At 46.6% G+C, this 17,667-nt stretch overlaps 1 protein-coding gene across 1 annotated transcript in view; it reads right to left on the bottom strand.

Annotated features, from left to right (window-relative positions):
- HDAC9 (histone deacetylase 9) overlaps positions 1-17,667 on the bottom strand; it is a 1,168,275-nt gene that overhangs the window by 1,007,711 nt on the left and 142,897 nt on the right. The gene's annotated exons all lie outside the window — the stretch shown is intronic.

Here is a 17,667-nt window from a genome sequence, read left to right as displayed (position 1 = left end):
TGACATACTGTATATAACAAGCTGCTTTCCCTAAGTTATCACCAAACAGTAGCACTGTGAAGGATAGTGATGCTACTTTCATTGTTTACAATCTATTTTTTACTAAGTAACAAATTATTTTGTAATTTGGTGGCAAAAAAAAAAACATAAGATGAATGTATGTGTACCTTCTTACCCTAATGCAGGGTACACATTTGGCCGAGGCACCACCGAATGACAGACCTACTGTAGACCATTGAAGGATTTCGGTAAGCATACACACTTACCAATTACACAATACTGTATGTCTGACCATACATCACAACTGGGCGGGCATTTACACACACCAACAGGAAAGATATGTCTTCCGATTGTATTGCATCTGCTGTGCAGCATGGCTGATGCCATATCATACCTCCCAACTGTCCCACATTCAGCGGGACAGTCACGTTTTCCTGGGATTGTCACACTGTCCCACTCACGGCCAGCAGTGTGTGGGGGGTAGGGGGGAGTATGCGGGAGTTGGGGGGAGCTGCTCAGCATGGCAAAGCAACAGGAGAGCAGTAAAATAGATGCCATGCTCATGTTCACAGTGCCGAAGGGGGAGTTGGGGGGCATCCCAGCAGCTTGTAGAGTGCTGGGCATGCCCCCCTTAGTGAGTCAGGGACCACCCCCTTTCCCGAAGCTCCGCTCCTTTCCCCTTAGGCACTTGAAGGGTCCCGCATTACAAATCTACAAAGTTGGCAGGTATGTGATATACATTGGCGTTTCTATAATGGGTGGGTCCAGGAGGGCACACACTGCACCCACAAAATATACTTACCATTCTGGAGTCCAGCGGTGACGGCCCTCTAGTGCGAGCATAAATCACTTGGAAAATGGCCGCCGTGGCCATTTCCGAGTGATTTGTGCATGCGCACTGGAGATGTTCCCGGGAACACGGCGTGGGCACCATGTTCCCAGAGACCTGCGCATGCGCAGTAGACTCTGGCAGTATGCTGCAGGAGAGGAGGGGGGATGGAGGCTGCACGCGGGTCCCCTTCTCTTTGAAAACGCCCCTGGTGATATATATCTGAGAAATAAGTAAATCACACATGTATTGTGTGTACCACAAGCCAATATATTGCATAGTGTGTATCCAGCACAAGGGACTTCCTATAATTATGTAGACTCAGAAAGCAACAGTACAACTGGGGCAGATGTATTAAGCCTGGAGAAGTGATAAAGCAGTGATACATGCAAGGTGATAACGCACCAGCCAATCAGCTCCTAACTGTCAATTTACATATTGGAGCTGATTGGCTGGCGCGTTTTCACCTTGCATTTATCACTGCTTTATCACTTTTACAGGCTTAATACATCTGCCTCAGTGTTTGGAACAGCAAAATGTAAATGAACTGAGCAAATGAAAGTACAGGTTGAATCTCCCATATCCGAAAATCCGATATAGAAATATTCTGAAAGCCAACATTGTTTGCGTGAAATGGAGATAGTGACACCTTTGCTTTCTGATGGATGAAGGTGCACAAACTTTGTTTTATGCACAAAATTATTATAAATATTGTATAGAATGACCTTCAGGTTATGTGCATAAGGTGTATATGAAACATAAATACATTTCATCAACTTTGTTTCATTCACAAAATAATAAAAAAAAAGATACAAAATTTAATTCAGAATGTTATCATGTTTTGCACATACTTGCCTATACTCCTGGAATGGCCAGGAGGGTCCCGAAAATTGGGTGGCCCTCCCGGCACCCCGGAAAGATGGATAAGCCTCCCGTTTTTCCTGTGAGGCCCCCACGCCCCCCCTCGGCCACTCACAGCAGAGAACAAGTGGGCGGCCAAGGGGATCCGATGACGCGATTCACCCTGAATCGTGTCATCATAGCTCCGCCCCCCGCGATACAGTGCCTATTTTCTCGGCACTGTATAGCGGGGGGCGGAGCCATGATGACGTGATCATGATGTCACGCCCCGGACTGCCCACTTCCCCGTCATCACGCCCCGGACAGCCCACATTGGCTCTGACCACGCCCTCGAACTGCCCATCATGCCGCCGGCCACGCCCCTATGCACCTACAACGCTTCCTCCTCCCGGAGGAGGGAGCAGCAAGGTAGGCAAGTATGGTTTTGCAGTAAATACTAAATGTTACCTTTCCAGGAAATGGTCATAAAGTATATGTGTGGGTTTTTCTCTTCATTTTTTTTTTTTAATGTGCATTGCACTTTAATAGAAATATTTTTGTTACCTTCGTAAGGGAGCAGGACACTATTACCACTGTTATCTTGCCAGCTAAATGACAAGCCACACCCTGAATATTGTGGGACCTTATTTATGTTTGTTATACCCCTTTCACCCCGCACAAATAACCCGGTATCGAGCCGGTATATTGCTGGGTCGATGCGGGTCGCTGTGCAGTGTTAAGGGGTCACTGACGGATTCCCGGGTCAACTGACCCATTAATACAACCCGGGAATAAGCCAGTGTGTAAGGTTCCAATGCCTGGTTGCACCCGGGAAGGACCCTTTTCCAATTCCTGGGTGCGACCCGGCATTGCAATGTGAAAGGTGTATAAGCAAAACAAAAAAAGCACGCAACTGGGCAAAATCATGATGCACTACAGGTGGGGCAGTTGTAACATGTGCAGAGAGAGTTAAAGTGCGTACACACTGGCTGATATATCGCGAGTCCATCGGCTAGTGTGTACAAGCAATATGTCTGTGAATTCCGTCGTTCACAGCAGGGCCGGCAACAGAAATCTTGGGGCCCGGTACACTGATATCCCTGTGGGCCCCCCCGATATACAAATATAGGGGCGTGACCACAGAGCTCCTTTTACACATTACGTCAGGCAGAGTCTCCCTTTTTACACATTACAGCAGCAGAGTCCCATTTTTTACACATTATGGCAGCAGAATCCCCTTTTTTACACATTAGGCAGGCAGAGTCCCCCATTTTTACACATTATGGCAGGCAGTCCCCATTTTTACACATTATGGGAGGGGGAGAGAGTTATACTCACCTGTAACGAGCCAGCATGCCCCACCATAATGGCCATCCCTACCTTTTCTCGCCCTGCAATCTTCGCTCTTACCTACAGTAATACCAGGTTTACAGGGCAGATGTAATGCATGCACATGCACCCATGATATGTGCCTGCACGCAGCCCATCCCAAACCCAAAGCCCCAAACTCCTGCTGGAGAGCCGAGTGCACCTGCAATGCAGACACTTGACTTACCAGACACAGCCGCCAGCGCCGTGAATCAACTAGGCTCAGCCTCCGAGTGACCAGCTTGATGCACCCCGCCGCAACAAGCTGCCAGCAGTCCCGCAATCCTGCTCCTGCCTGCCTGCTCACGCTCCTCACAGCAGAGACAGGGCGGGCGGGGATGACTGGGAGAGGAGGGGAGGTCCGGAGGTAGCGTTGTGTGACAGCTGACCTGGGGCTGGGCTTGGGGATGCTAAGTGGTGACCACAGATCATGGGGGTGGAGGAGCTGAAAAAAAAGGTCAGTTATTGATTACTTTTAACTGCACAGCGGGCGGCCCGCAGCTGGCGCGATACCGCAATATATATAATTATTTAGATCTGTTACATGCTGCCGCCGCTCAGGGGCGGATCCAGAAGAAAATGATAGGGGGGGCACCATGGAAGGGGCAAGTACATTTGCGTGCGGCTTCGGTGCATGGTGCAGTGTGCAGGGGCAGCGTTTGAGGGACAGGGGGCAGCGTGTGAAGGTCAAGGTGCAGGGGGAAATGTGTGTGGTGCTGGGTACAGGGGGCAGTGTGTGAGGGGCAGGGGGCAGCGTAATAATGCCCACAGTAGTAGCACCCCGTAATACACATAATGCCCACCACAGTAGCGCTTCTTATACAATGCCCACAGTTGTAGCGCTCATTATGCAATGTCCATTGTACTGGTAGTGCCCCTTATACAGACCCCATAGTAGTGGTGCCGCTTATGAAATGCCCGTATTGCCCCCAGTAGTAATGTTGCCTGTAGTAATACCCCCAGTCATTTAGCACCCTAGTAGTTATGCCCCCAGTGGTAATGCCCCTGCAGTTATGACCCCAGTAGTTTACCCCCCCTTTAGTTTAGCCTCCCAGTAGTAATGCCCCCAGTAGTTTGCCTGCTTGTAGTTTAGCCACCAATAGTAATGCCCCCCTGTAGTTTGCACCATTGTAGTTATGCCCCCCTTGTAGTTTAGCCCCCAGTAGTAATGCCCCCAGTAGTTTGGCCCCTGTAGTTATCGCCCAGTAGTTTGGCCTCCCTGTAGTTTAGCCCCCAAGTAGTAATGCCCCTGTAGTTACGCCGCCAGTAGTAATGCCCCTGTAGTTACGCCGCCAGTAGTAATGCCCCTGTAGTTACGCCGCCAGTAGTAATGCCCCTGTAGTTACGCCGCCAGTAGTAATGCCCTCCTGCAGTATGCCCCCAGTAGTTAGCCCTTTGTAGCTTACCCCCAGTGGTTTGCCCCAGTAATAATGTCCCCCAGTAGTTTGCCCCCAGTAGATGCCCCCCAGTAATAATGTCCCCCAGCAGTTTGCCCCCAGTAAAAATATCCCCCAGTAATAATGCCCCCAGTAGTAATGCCCCAATAGATGACTCCCCCCCAGTAGTAATGCCCCCCAGTAATAATGCCCCCAGTAGTAATGCCCCAATAGATGACTCCCCCCCAGTGGTAATGCCCCCCAGTAATAATGCCCCCAGTAGTAATGCCCCAATAGATGACTCCCCCCCAGTAGTAATGCCCCCCAGTAATAATGCCCCCAGTAGTAATGCCCCAATAGATGACTCCCCCCCAGTGGTAATGCCCCCCAGTAATAATGCCCCAAGTAGTAATGCCCCAATAGATGACTCCCCCCCAGTAGCCAATGCACCCCAGTGATAATGTTCCCAGTAGTAATGCCCCTTGCTGCTGCCCCCTCGTCAGTAGTAATGTCCCCCGTAAATTGCCCCCAGTAGGTGCCCCCGCTGCACTAAGAAAGATAAAAAAAAAAAGGACATACTTACCGATCCCCGTTCCCGCTTCCAGACATCCTCCTGGCGTCCTCTCCTCAGCACTATGAGAGAGACGTCATGACTGACGTCTCTCCCATAGCGCACGCAGCACACAGTGACGGCGCCGGAGGCCGGAGCTCAGTACTGAGCTCCTGCTCCGGCTGCCGCTGTGCAGGGAGACGGGTGCCCGCTGGTAACACAATCTCAGCGGGCGCCCGTCATTTTCCTGTGCGGCGGCGCGGGGACGGACGACGGAGGGAGAACGGACAGGGGGGCCACTGCCGCCGCTGGACCTTGGGGCCCCTCACAACGTCGGGGCCCGGGACGGCTGTCCCCTTTGACCCCCCCTGTCGCCGGGCCTGGTTCACAGACATATCGCGTCGGCCCTGTTGCACAGCCGACGGACAATATATTGTTAGATATAATGGCACGTCGGTGTGTGTGTATGGGCGGTCAGCCAACCACCCGTACACAAGCTGCAGCAGCTGGCGGTGACTGACAGCTGAACAGGGCAGGCGTGTGCAAATGCCCGCCCAGTTCATAACGTCAGCCCTGGACGGATCGGGCAGTGTGTATGCACAGCACACTGCCCTATCCGGCTTTAGATATATCTGCAGATATAGGTGTGTATCCAGCATTATGGGTGGGATGTGTTCAAACTGACATCCAAATTGCAGTGTAAAAATAAAGCTGTGTAACATTTGTGGGCTACATGCAAAAGCAGCCAGTATTTACCCTGCACAGAAACAATATAACCCACCCAAATCTAAATTTCTCTGCACATTTAACATCTGCCCCACCTGCAGTGCAACATGATTTTGCCAAGTTTTGTGCTTTTTTGCTTTGCTAACAATCCTGAATCATGCCCTTGGTACAACATGGAAAATAAAGTTTGATTTTTGAGCGAATTGATATGATCATTTGTTTTTCTTTTTTTTTTATTGTGCAAGACAAATGGTTTGTTGAAAATACCACCAAACATGGCATGACAACTGAAGGATGAAATCAAAGACACCTATCTATGCTTAACATAAACACCACCACATAGAACTATAAACTCTACACCACTAAAAGACCTCGGGAGAGGCTCTCCAGACACTGGCCACTGGCATTTCAGTTTCTGTTATTTCATGTAAACACCTGCTATTTCTAGTATAGATTTTTTTAAAAAGCTCCCTTTAGATGTTTAAATAAAATTAAAAAAGTGCCCACTTGTGATGTGCTAAAAACACAGCTCTGTGACGCTTCATTGACCATTTTCTTTACACTGATAACACATTTTCTTTACACTACTGTGGATTCTGCCCCTGCGCTCAGCTTTGCATACTGATGCCACTAATGTATGCAGGAAAGGCAGAAGACATGTAAAGCTGTAGGAGTTTATATATCACATATAGAGATTTCATAATTTTGAACACCTATAGGACATGGTATCATTTGTTCAGTCCATGGTAGCCAGCATTTTACATGGTATCATTTGTTCAGTCCATGGTAGCCAGCATTTTACATGGTATCATTTGTTCAGTCCGTAGTAGCCAGCATTTTACATGGTATCATTTGTTCAGTCCATAGTAGCCAGCATTTTACACATACTTACCTACATTTGAAAAAGCATTTCAGGGAGATTGTGAAAGTAACCCCTATCAGCGCAGGCGCGTACTGCTACATCTGAGAGGCGTGTCATGAAGATAACTTACATCCAAATGTAAATGAGCCGCAAAGTTAGTAAGATCTACTTGTTGAAGAAAAGACACTGATATTTTGCAGGATTTTTCATGTGTATATTGTGTTTTACAAGAGGCTCCATATACTGTAAGTGGCCACAAGAAACATTTACAATGCATATAGTCATAGGGATCATTGTGCCTTATAACCAATACAGGGAAATGGCACTGATGATCCCATTTGAATGTATGTATCTCTGATTTCTCTTTTTTTCAGGGAGATTTAGGGACTATTCAGAGAGTGACGGAGATTGCTACTATTTCAGGGAGTCTCCTGCAGAATGAGGGAGGGTAGGCAACTATGATTTTACATGGTATCATTTGTTCAGACCGTAGTAGGCAGCATTTTACATGGTATCATTTGTTCAGTCCGTAGTAGCCAGCATTTTACATGGTATCATTTGTTCAGTCCATGGTAGCCAGCATTTTACATGGTATCATTTGTTCAGTCCATGGTAGCCAGCATTTTACATGGTATCATTTGTTCAGTCCGTGGTAGCCAGCATTTTACATGGTATCATTTGTTCAGTCCGTAGTAGCCAGCATTTTACATGGTATCATTTGTTCAGTCCATGTAGCCAGCATTTTACATGGTATCATTTGTTCAGTCCATGGTAGCCAGCATTTTATATGGTATCATTTGTTCAGTCCATGGTAGCCAGCATTTTACATGGTATCATTTGTTCAGTCCGTAGTAGCCAGCATTTTACATGGTATCATTTGTTCAGTCCATGGTAGCCAGCATTTTACATGGTATCATTTGTTCAGCCCGTAGTAGCCAGCATTTTACATGGTATCATTTGTTCAGTCCGTAGTAGCCAGCATTTTACATGGTATCATTTGTTCAGTCCGTAGTAGCCAGCATTTTACATGGTATCATTTGTTCAGTCCGTAGTAGCCAGCATTTTACATGGTATCATTTGTTCAGTCCATGGAAGCCAGCATTTTACATGGAATCATTTGTTCAGTCCGTAGTAGCCAGCATTTTACATGGTATCATTTGTTCAGTCCGTAGTAGCCAGCATTTTACATGGTATCATTTGTTCAGTCCGTAGTAGCCAGCATTTTACATGGTATCATTTGTTCAGTCCGTAGTAGCCAGCATTTTACATGGTATCATTTGTTCAGTCCGTAGTAGCCAGCATTTTACATGGTATCATTTGTTCAGTCCGTAGTAGCCAGCATTTTACATGGTATCATTTGTTCAGTCCGTAGTAGCCAGCATTTTACATGGTATCATTTGTTCAGTCCGTAGTAGCCAGCATTTTACATGGTATCATTTGTTCAGTCCGTAGTAGCCAGCATTTTACATGGTATCATTTGTTCAGTCCGTAGTAGCCAGCATTTTACATGGTATCATTTGTTCAGTCCGTAGTAGCCAGCATTTTACATGGTATCATTTGTTCAGTCCGTAGTAGCCAGCATTTTACATGGTATCATTTGTTCAGTCCATAGTAGCCAGCATTTTACATGGTATCATTTGTTCAGTCCGTAGTAGCCAGCATTTTACATGGTATCATTTGTTCAGTCCGTAGTAGCCAGCATTTTACATGGTATCATTTGTTCAGTCCGTAGTAGCCAGCATTTTACATGGTATCATTTGTTCAGTCCATGGTAGCCAGCATTTTACATGGTATCATTTGTTCAGTCCATGGTAGCCAGCATTTTACATGGTATCATTTGTTCAGTCCGTAGTAGCCAGCATTTTACATGGTATCATTTGTTCAGTCCGTAGTAGCCAGCATTTTACATGGTATCATTTGTTCAGTCCATGGTAGCCAGCATTTTACATGGTATCATTTGTTCAGTCCGTAGTAGCCAGCATTTTACATGGTATCATTTGTTCAGTCCGTAGTAGCCAGCATTTTACATGGTATCATTTGTTCAGTCCATGGTAGCCAGCATTTTACATGGTATCATTTGTTCAGTCCATGGAAGCCAGCATTTTACATGGTATCATTTGTTCAGTCCATGGAAGCCAGCATTTTATCATTTGTTCAGTCCACGGTAGCCAGCATTTTACATGGTATCATTTGTTCAGTCCATGGTACCTGTAGCCAGCATTTTACATGGTATCATTTGTTCAGTCCATGGTACCTGTAGCCAGCATTTTGGGTTGCGCTCCAGATATTGGAAGACAACTATAGAACACAAATTACTGTTTTGTTCCCAGTTGTAAAATGCTAGCACTATATAAGTACATGTTAATTAATATATTGGGCTGCATGTAATGAAGTCCAAGTTCAGCGCTGTGCAGGATGCCGCCCAAACTCAGTTGTTGTTTTTTAAAGGGGCAATCATGTACAAGGCATGCTTTAAACTTGTACATGATTGCCCCTTTAAAAAACTGTCCGAGTTCGGCCAGCATCCCGCACGGCCGCCGAACTCGGACTTCATTACATCCCGCCCATTCTATATAATTCAGGAAATTGAATTGCTGTGCAGTACCCTTCTACTCCCAGAGCTCTCAGGAGTTATACAAACTGCCATCCACCCAATATGGCCTATGCCAAGATAGCTGCTACAGGACCATAAACTACGCCTGGAAGGAACTAGAGATGTACGGTTCTTTTCTCCAGAAATCCGAAACCACCCAAATTTTGTGGTATCGACCAGAACCAAAACTTGGTCCGGATCTCCCGAGGAGATCCCATCCGAATCAGGTCCCATTTCAGATCTTCCCGCGGTTCTGAATTTTGTTTTTTTAAATCTGAATTTTGGGGTTTGGATTAAAATTACGTTCTTTTAGCTGTTTTTATTGATTTTTAGCAATGATTATTGATGTTTTATAGATTTTTAATCAAACCGAATCTGAACCAAAATACTTGAGGATGGTTTTCAAAAACCAAAACGCGGAAGTCCATGCACATCTCTAGAAGGAACCTTAGCATGATTGATGTGAAGAGGGAAGGAGCCAATGGAAATCTGGGATCAGCTGGATACGAAGGAAAGGAGCCTTTGAAAATGGGAAGTTTAGCACCAAATGACATTCCTGTAAGAGAGGAGAGGAAGCAGAGCCAGCAGGCGGACGGAGTTTGCAGTCAGGTCTGCCTGGGTGATGAAGCATGAGCACTGAGGAGCTGACAGACAGGGCTGTCAATCTTTGCTGTGGCTGGAAAGCAGGCTGCTGAAAGATGCAAGGTGTATTGACAGAGTGCATATCGGAGTGGAGATGACCCCTTGGGAGAGCCTGGCCAGTATCTGCAGAGTTGGGTGTTTCCACCCAGAACTGAGGAGGGAATCTGGTTCTTGGGGAATGCCAGTGAGGATCCTCTAGCAAGAAAGGGTGACTATAATTTACATCCTGCAATACCGACCACGGCATCCTGAATCCTGACAGGAGCAAGGTAAAAATATTTACCTTTCCCCAATGCCTCCCTTACCCTCCCTTCTCGCAGCCTAAACCTAACCCTCCTCCCCCGCAGCTTAACCCTATCCTTCCTCGGTGGTGCCTAAACCTAACCCCCCTTCCTGCAGCCTAACCCTAACCCCAATCCCTGCAACCTAAACCTAACCCTCCCTGCATCCTAACCCTTCCCACGCAGCCTAAACCAACCCTCCAGCTCACCTGGAGTCACCCCTAGATACTACAAATGGCTATAATCATATAGCATAACAACAAGCAATTATATGACCCAGATTACCATTAGGGGCCACTAGGGCAGACATCGGGGGTGGGGGGGGGACTGGTGTCCCAGGCCCTTACAGAGAGGGGGGCCCACCCCTAGCTCCTACCACTAATATCTGGAGAGCTGCACCAGGCTTTGAAACAACAGCGGGTTGATGCACAGGGAGGACTTCTTAAACAAGCCTTCAGCTGTGCCTCAGCTCTCTGTGAACCATTCCTGTAGGTCTGCAACACTTCACCTATATGTAATATCCCACTGTATGACATCACATAGGGGTGGAACGGTGCGGCAGAATCTTTTTTTTATTTTTTGGGGGGGGGGGCTGTCTTTTTTGTCAGTCCCAGGCCCCATAATTTCTGATGGCAGTCCTGGGGTCGCCAGTATCAGAGAAGCCTTGCCAAGGCCTGGTGACTTAACTATCTTTGCTAAATATGCAACTAAGGGGTAAATTTACTAAGATGGAGTTCTATTTATGATGTGTGGTTGCCCATAGCAACCAATCAGATTCTACTTCTCATTTATCTAGCACCTTCTAGAATATAATACCTGGAATCTGATTGGTTGCTTTGGGCAACATCTCATCTTAAGTAGAACTCCCATCTTAGTAGATTTACCCCAAAGATCTCTGAATTTTCAATTATCATGTAGTATTCTATTATTTGTAGTCTTATTGCTGATACTTCATGGCATATGTCAGGTCTGTATCTGTGTCTGTTCCCGGAGGAGGCACTAGTGGGTCAGTGGAGGTGCGGAGGAGGAAATGAGGAGGTTGCAATAAGTTCCTGTGCATGTGCGCAATGAGATTTATTAAAAGCACACAGAATATACAATGATCACTGGAGCAATGGCAAATACAGGTGCATTTCAGCGTGGAAGCTGACAGAGTCTTTGGATAACAGTCACATATAATAGGTCGGTTTGGAAACCGGAAACAACTGACAAATAACGATGGTCAGCCTGGAAACCGATGAAGATATAAACTGGACTTTTACACAGATACTTGGCAATATCGATGGCAATGTGAAATAAAACTTTGCAGGTAAGTAGTACAACAGATGACCGGCCTGGAAACTGATGATGATTTGTAACAGGTTCACACAGTCAGTTAACAATGCATAACAACCACAGAGCCAGATTTGTCTATTTGCAGGAGACCGTTGGAAGCTTTAAGCTGGATGCTTTAGCGCAGGAAGAATAGCACAGTGCTGATGTAGAGTAATAGCACACAGGTGACTATAAGAAAGGCAGCACCTGAAGAGAGTCTCTTACTGCAAGTAGTTGTGGTAGCAGACTGTAGAAGGAGTTGTAGCTGAGAAGGATGGCTGGTGCCTGTAGTTCCACGGGAGAGCTGACACAAGGACGTTTCAGGAGCCAGGAGATGCTATGCACTGGATGCGACGCGTTGTTTAAGGCAATGATACTGAGCCGGTGTTCTGACTTTATACTCCCTGGTCAGCAGCCATTGGATGTTTAAGTCATGTGTGCAGACACAGTGCAGGATTGGATGTTACAGAGTCAGCTGACCGCCAGTGTCATGGCGGCGCCCATGCAGTACAGATGGCGGGAACACAGTGGGCGCACAGTTTGTCAAATCAGGAATATCTATTTGCCTATAAGGTATGATAACAAGACCAATGACAGTGGCTAATTAATGGAAACATATACCTGCCAGCACATATATTACATACATTACATGTATGTGTTGACCGCCCCCCCCCCCCCCAATGCAATGCGTGGTCAAGGCCTGTGCTACCATTAGGCAACTCTAGGCAGCTGCCTAGGGCGCCAGTATCTGGGGGGCACCGCAGAGTCCACTTAGCACAAACCATGTCGGGCAAACAACATACAGTGGGGGTAATTTCAAGTTGATCGCAGCAGGAAATTTTTTAGCAGTTGGGCAAAACCATGTGCACTGCAGGGGGGGCAGATATAACATTTGCAGAGAGAGTTAGATTTTGGTGGGTTATTTTGTTTCTGTGCAGGGTAAATACTGGCTGCTTTATTTTTACACTGCAATTTAGATTGCAGATTGAACTCACCACACCCAAATCTATCTCTCTCTGCACATGTTATATCTGCCTCCCCTGCAGTGCACATGGTTTTGCCCAACTGCTAACAAAGTTCCTGCTGCTATCAACTCAGAATTACCCCCAGTATGGGAGCATATTTAGCAATATCAAATACATTTTCTTTTAGATTAAAACCTGAAATAGCAAGTATGAGGTTAATGAAGAGATTCATTATCTGTAGGGGTCACACACATAAAGATGGAGATTAGGTTTTGCCGGGAGGGAGGAGTATGGAGCTTTTGCCTAGGGCTCCAAGAAGTCTTGCCCCGGCCCTGTGTGTGGTATGCGCTGCAGCCCAGGGGCAGTAGCCGCCACTGGTCTTTGTAATGGGCATGTTATGGGTATAAGCATGGCAGCAAAAGTGGCTGAATTCACAGACATATAGCTGTAGTCATTGGAGACTATAGTGAAATGGAGAAACTGCACCTGCCCCACAGTTAATAGTGCAACCGATGGTGGTGTCTAAGGAAGCACCGGTCAGTATTACTGCATGAACAGACGCTGACACTTGGCGTCTCAGTCCATGCACATTATGATGTTTAAAAGGGAAGGAGTTTGTTGCAGCATTTCTATAGCAGCGCAGGTGGGCAACAGCCAATAGACGCGTGTGCTTCTGCTTCCACCTATGAACAAGGGGGGTAATTCAGAGTTGATCGCAGCAGCAACTTTGTTAGCAGTTGGGCAAAACCATGTGCACTTCAGGGGGGGGGAGGGGGGGAAGATATAACATTTGCAGAGAGAGTTAGATTTGGTGGGTTATTTTGTTTCTGTGCAGGGTAAATAATGGCTGCTTTATTTTTACACTGCGATTTAGATTTCATTTTGAGCACAGCCCACCCAAATCTAACTCTCTCTGCACATGTTATATCTGCCCCCCCTGCAGTACACATGGTTTTGCCCAACTGCTAACAAATTTGCTGCTGCGATCAACTCTGAATTAGGCCCTTGGCCCTTATTGTCAGGAAGAGAAGCCTATAGCTTGTGATTTTACCAGCCAAGTAGACCATGTTATACCTAATTGGCACAAATTGAAACAAATAAGAGCTCAAAGCTGCTGCTGTCAAAAATGCAGGTGGGGGTCGATGGTTAGCAGCCATCGATAGCTTCCTATGGTTACGATTTTACCATGAGATAGCATCGGCCTGATGTGTTTTCTTCTTCTTTGCGCATGATAATAGGGTCACCTCACAGTGGACGGGGCACCCCTTGTTTCCTAGTTTAGCCCCTGTAGTTTTTCTTTTTTTGTTGTTGTGTATTTAATGCTGCTCCCATTAAGTTTTATGGCAGTGTAACGTTTCCTGACCCAGACAGTTTGCTACTGAGCATGCTCTAGATTTGGCAGACGGGCCTTTAGTGGTCAGCAACAATAAATCACACAGAATTATCCCCGATGTGGATTGGTGGAGGTCGCAGGGTAGAAGTTTCCTGGGACCATCTGTCTCTAGGGGACCATGTCCAGTAAAGGCGCAGGACCAAGGGAGCGGAGGTGGACCTGGAGGGTGTAGCTGAAAATGCACACTAAGTTGTGTGAAAGTGGCAATGGGTACAGAGGATGGTGTATGCAGGCTGTAATGGATACTGCGTGCTAGTGACTGTGGGCTGTAGCTGGAAATGCACACTGTTGTGTGAGAGCAGTAATTGGTGTATGCAGGCTGTAATGGATACTGCGCGCTGGTAACTGTGGGCTGTAGCTGGAAATGCACACTGGTAAGCAGCCTGTAGCTAGCAGCACACATAGGGAATGTAGATGGTAGTTGTCAGAACATGATGGTAAATGCAGATGGTAGTTGGAGAAATGCCATTATCCAATACAGCAGGGGTGTCCAAACTTTTTTGCAAAGAGGGCCAGATTCGGTGAGGTCAAAATGTGTGGGGGCCGACCATTCCACCTGACATTCTTTGAACCATTAATCACCTCAGAAGACTAACAAATAACTTGTCTTACCTGCTCTAATGTGAAGGGTGATACTGCAGTAAATAGGCCAGGTCTGGCTCAAAGACAGTGGTTTTGATGCACAATATGTCACGAAGGTGAGAGTCACTTAGTCTTGTCCTCACGCGGTTTTTGTTATGGTTCATAACCGAGAATGTCTTCTCGCACAAGTATGTTGAGCCAAACAAGCTCAGCATTTTCTTGGCAAATGTTCGGGTCTCTTGGAACCTGCCTTTATCCAGCTGGCGGTAAAAGTTGACAAGAGGGAGCTGTTGGTACCGACTGCGACACTCGACGTCACACTGCAGCTCAATGAGCTCCAGCTGCAGGTGGTCTGGAGCGTTATCAGGAACCACGGAGAAAGGAGAGGAAAAAAGTGTGATCTCCGTTTCAATAGCTGCAAAATCATGAAAGCGCTGTTGAATACAGTGTGTGTGTCCATAGGAATGTGCCCAGGGGAGGCATGCCATCTGATGAACGGACAGTGCCGGGTATGGTAAGAGGGTCTCAAACCCTGTTTGGTGACTCTAGAGAAAATCTTATTCCAGTGTTGACCCTCTCACAGGCTTTGAGGTACAATGTGATTCATATGGAATACTGAAATATGCTGCTTAGATCTTGCTAATGATCTCAGTGAAGCATTTCAATACTGAAATTGGTTGTTTCAAATATGTTCATGTCTGCTGTCATTAGATGTTACTAATGATCTAATTGAAGCCTCAGTCTCAATATTTCAAGCATGTTAATTCTTGTGTCATCAGTGCTCTAATGGAAACCTCTCAAAATTGTTGTTTACCATAGTTCAAAGACTGAAATATGTTACCCCAGCTGTGTGCCAAGAAACCGCTTTATTGGTTCTCCCAGTGACTGCAACAGTGATTCCAGCCGTTACCTTAAGGAACTGTTCCATTGCCGATGAGCCATATGTTAACCGCATATATTTATTATTGAGATATGATAATCAGTTGCTGAGTCTGAGGACACTGTACTAACCCATGCTGCAGTATAAAGGGACGGGGAACGGCTGTTGGGTTTATTGGTGACTGTTGGGTATAGATATTCATCTCTTGCTCCATAATAATCTTTTATATACAGTATACAACCTCACAAATTGCTTGCAAATCCTCCTTTTGGGGGTAATTCTGAGTTGATCGCAGCTGCAAGTTTGTTAGCAATTGGGCAAAACCATGTGCACTGCAGGTGGGGCAGATACAACATTTGCAGAGAGAGTTAGATTTGGATGGGTTATTTTGTTTCTGTGCAGGGTAAATACTGGCTGCTTTATTTTTACACTGCAATTTAGATTTCAGTTTGATTACACCCCACCCAAATCTAACTCTCTCTGCACATGTTATATCTCCCCCCCCCCCCCCCCCCCCTGCAGTGCACATGGTTTTGCCCAACTCCTAACAAATTTGCTGCTGCGATCAACTCAGAATTAGGCCCTTTGTCTTAATAACTATCCTCTGGGAAGTTTTGGGTGTGCTTTAGTTATATATTAGTTATTGGGGGTTTCTTCCCTCTTCTAAACATTCAAGCAAACTATAGTATTTAGTAGTAAATTGGAGACGTTGCAGGTATTATCGGGGGAATTCGCACACAAAAGGAATTGCCATTTTGGCTAAAAATATATGTAAATGAGATAAGTTTATTAACTTTTCCTTTCTTTAATATTTCAACTGCATTGTGTAAACACTGAATTAGCAAACAACCTTTGCACAATAAAAGTGAATCTGTATTCAAAGAAAAGTCCATGTCGGTCAATGGAGGTCATTCCGAGTCGTTCGCTCGGAAAATTTCTTCGCATCGCAGCGTTTTTCCGCTTAGTGCGCATGCGCAATGTCCGCACTGCGACTGCGCCAAGTAAATTTGCTATGAAGTTTGGATTTTTACTCACGGCTTTTTCTTCGCTCAGGCGATCGTAGTGTGATTGACAGGAAATGGGTGTTACTGGGCAGAAACAGGCCGTTTTATGGGCGTGTGGGAAAAAACGCTACCGTTTCCGGAAAAAACGCGGGAGTGGCTGGAGAAACGGAGGAGTGTCTGGGCGAACGCTGGGTGTGTTTGTGACGTCAAACCAGGAACGATAAGCACTGAACTGATCGCAGATGCCGAGTAAGTCTGAAGCTACTCTGAAACTGCTACGAGATGTGTAATCGCAATATTGCGAATCTTTCGTTCGCAATTTTAAGAAGCTAAGATTCACTCCCAGTAGGTGGCGGCTTAGCGTGTGCAATACTGCTAAAATCGCCTTGCGAGCGAACAACTCGGAATGAGGGCCAATATGTCTACAAAAAGGGGGAAAAACCACCATCTGGCTTTCCTCTCTGTCATGGTGTACTGAAGGGAAGCAAATTGAAGTCACACCTAGAACTTGGGGCCTCATTCAGACCTGGTCACACGCAGGCTATTTTTTCCACTGCTGCGACCAGGCAATTGCCGCCTACAGGGGAGGGGGTTAAGGGATTTTTGCAGGGGTGCGATGTGCTGTGCAGTGAGCTGCACAAACAAAAGTTTCTCATACGTCCTAGAGGATGCTGGGGTCACTTCAAGAACCATGGGGTATAGATGGGATCCACAGGAGACATGGGCACTTTAAGACTTTCAAAGGGTGTGACCTGGCTCCTCCCTCTATGCTCCTCCTCCAGACTCCAGTTTAGAATCTGTGCCTAGTGAGACTGGATGCACTCTGAGGAGCTCTACTGAGTTTCTCTGAAAAAGACTTATGTTAGGTTTTTTATTTTCAGGGAGTACTGCTGGCAACAGTCTCCCTGCTTCGTGGGACTTAGGGGAGAGAAGTCAGACCTACTTCTAGTGAGTTTAAAGGCTCTTCTTCTTGGCTACAGGACACCATTAGCTCCTGAGGGTCTGATCGCTAGGTACGCCTAGATGCTCGTTCCCAGAGCCGGCCGTTACCCCCCTTGCAGAGCCAGAAGTCAGAAGACAGGTGAGTAGAAGAAGCAAAGAAGACTTCAGTGATGGCTTCTGTGGTACCGCACAGCGATCACACGCTGCGCGCCATGCTCCCACACACAGCGGCACTACAAGGTGCAGGGCGCGCGCGCGGGGGGGGGGGGCGCCCAGGGCAGCATATAAATCCTCATTCTGGCACTGGCATGAGGGGACATTTGTGCCAAGGCACTGTCCTAACCCCCGCAAGTATAAATATTTGTTGAAAATTGCGAGAAGGAAGCGCGCCATTACTGGGACGGAGCTTCTTCCTCACAGCTCACACACATACACACTGCTGACAACTGCAGGGTGCAGGGCGCAGGGGGGGCGCCCTGGGCAGCATAAAACTTAGTTTATGGCAAAAGGCACATTATCC

This window comes from Pseudophryne corroboree, chromosome 5, assembly GCF_028390025.1.
Source record: "Pseudophryne corroboree isolate aPseCor3 chromosome 5, aPseCor3.hap2, whole genome shotgun sequence".
NCBI classification, from domain to species: domain Eukaryota; kingdom Metazoa; phylum Chordata; class Amphibia; order Anura; family Myobatrachidae; genus Pseudophryne; species Pseudophryne corroboree.
This window is presented reverse-complemented; position numbering and strand designations above follow the sequence as displayed.